This window comes from Mus caroli, chromosome 3 (assembly GCF_900094665.2).
Source record: "Mus caroli chromosome 3, CAROLI_EIJ_v1.1, whole genome shotgun sequence".
In the NCBI taxonomy this organism is placed as follows: Eukaryota; Metazoa; Chordata; class Mammalia; order Rodentia; family Muridae; genus Mus; species Mus caroli.
Window position 1 is genome coordinate 83366998 of NC_034572.1, and position 2632 is coordinate 83369629.

General features: G+C 43.9%; 1 protein-coding gene across 1 annotated transcript in view; it reads left to right on the top strand.

Moving 5' to 3' along the window:
- The window catches only part of S100a3 (S100 calcium binding protein A3), a 46241-nt gene that overhangs the window by 11800 nt on the left and 31809 nt on the right, over positions 1-2632 (top strand). The window lies entirely within an intron of this gene.

A 2632-nucleotide genomic window follows, 5' to 3' on the forward strand; every position in this document is an offset into this window, starting at 1 on the left:
ATATTGCTTTTATTATGTTTAGGTATGGGCCTTGAATTCCTGCAGATCCTAGTGTCTTAGTTAGGGTTTTACTTCTGTGAACAGACACCATGACCAAGGCAACTCTTATAAAGACAACATTTAATTGGGGCTGGCTTACAGGTTCAGAGGTTCAGTCCATTATCATCAAGGTGGCAGCATCTAGGCAGGCAGGCATGGTGTAAGAGGAACTGAGAGTTTTTCCTCTTCATCTGAAGGCTGCTAGCAGAATACTGGCTTCCAGGTAGCTAGGGTGACATACACACCTTCTAATAGTGATACTCCCTAGGCCAAGGATATACAAACCATCACACCTAGGTTGGAAGAACACCTGGCCAGTGGATGAATGAATGGATGATATTTAATTCCTTGTGGCCCTTGAGGCTGGATCAATGAATGGCTGTAAAGATAAGTTTATTTATTTATTTTGAGATTTTATGCATCCCAAATTGGCCTCAAACTTACTATGTAGTTGAGGATTATCTTGAAGTCCTAATCCTCCTGCCTCTAATTCCCCTGTGTAAGGATTATACCACTGCATCAATTTATGGGATGCTAGAAACTAAACCCAAGATTTCTTGAATGCTAGGCAAGCAGGCTACCAACTCCCCCCCTCCTTTTTAAAAATAAGGTCTCTCTGTGTAACCTTGGCTGTCCTGGAACTCCCTCTCTAGACCAGGCTGGCCTCTGCCTCCAGCTTGGTATAGAGTGCTAGGATTAAAGGCCTGTGCCACCACTTCCCAACACCTTTCTATCTTTAGTGATCTGTGAGCTCTAGCTGAGCTTGTCTCTTAGCTGAAACACTGAGTATAGCCAGCAGCTTCGCCTTTTGTTACTTTACATAAAAAACCTGGGTAGCAACTTAAAGTTGAAAAGCTTCATTTTGGCTTGAGGTTTGAGAGGGTATAGCCAATCATCCCCGGAAAGCGGAAGGAAGCAGTGCTAAATCTGCAGAAAGCTTACACTCTGTCAGCAAGTTCTGAAGCAGAGGTGTGAATGGGACACTGGGCCGGGCTCCAACCCTCAAGGCCTACCCTACTTCCTCAGGTTGGGCCTCATATCCTAAAAGCTGTATAGTTTTCAAAACAGAGCAACCAGCTTGGGATCAATGGGGACGTTTTCTGTCATAACACTGAGGACTAAACCTAGGCAGGCCTTGTACTCACGGGGCAAGTATTCAACCACCACAGAGATAGATTTGGAGTGGAAACTTAAGGGTTCTTTGGGAAGTCAGTTGTGTTGGATGGTGTTTTGCTGGGGCAAACATATGAAGGAGTGTCTTCCCGAAGTGGACACAAGTGAAAGGATGTTTTGCTGAAGCAAACATGTGAATGAACGTTTTTGCTGAAGCAGACACAGGCAAAAGGACATTCTGTAAAAGCAAATACATGAGAGGACACGTGGTGAAGGATTCTTTGCTACTGACACACATGCATTGGTCTGCCTTGCATTGTGTAGTTGAGCACTTCTGTTGATGTGCTGTGGCTTCTTGTCACTTCTGTGGACTCAGGCTGATTGGTGGAGTGATGTCAGCTGAGGCAGACTCCCCGAGGCAAGACACATGCTGAGACAAGACCTGTGGGGGACACGTGATGTTTGGAGAGTGTATAAGTAGAACTTGATGGACAGTGAAAGAGGCTGAGCTAGGCTTGCGTATAGAGCGAGCTGTGCAATGTTTGTTGGTCTCGAATCTTTGCTGATCTTCGCTTCACTGAGAGAGGCACAGCTGAGAACTCCTGGTGTACCTCCTGGTCCCTTCTGCTGACTCATGCCGAGGTTGAGCACTGGCTGTCTCTGTTAGGTAGTGCTACTGCTGCTGATTCATGTTTGCTATCCCAACTCTACTGAACTGGACTGCTGATACATCCATAAAGTGTTTGCAAATGGATAAAGCTGCTGACCTGTGAACTAAACTAATTTCCTGACAACCCAGATGAGATTTGCTTCAAAGAACCATTTCTAAACAGGTCCACTTCCCCTGTATCCTTTCTTCTCCACGACCTCTGGTGAGTGGTGGGCTAGAAGGAAGGTTAAAGTGTTTAAAAACCTTCTTTAAAAGTAGGCTTTAGGGCTGGAGAGATGGCTCAGAGGTTAAGAGCACTGACTGGTCTTCCAGAGGTCCTGAGTTCAATTCCCAGCAACCACATGGAGGCTCACAACCATCTGTAATGGGATCTTCTGATATGTCTGAAGACAGCGACTGTGTACTCACAAAGATGAATAAATAATTTTTTTTAAAGTAGGCTTTAAAGAATTAAAGTTAAATAGAATCTTAGCTTCCCCCCCTGCCCCCCAAATCAGGCCTTGATGAAAGATTTAAAATGAGACTCATCTTATTCTAAAGTATGTGTGTGTGTGTTTGTGTATGTGTACACGCACACTGTGGTTGGTCAGAAGAGGCAGCATGGGTTCCCCCTGGAACTGGTGGTTGTAAGATGCCTGACATAGGTGCTGGGAACTGAACTCTAGTCCTCTACAAGCACAGTATGAGCTTTTTTTTTTTTTTTTTTTAATCGGTAGGAAACGTCTCGTTGACAGCTCAGAGCTTAATATAGCAATATATAATATAATTATATTTATATTACCTTAATATATATATATATATATATATATA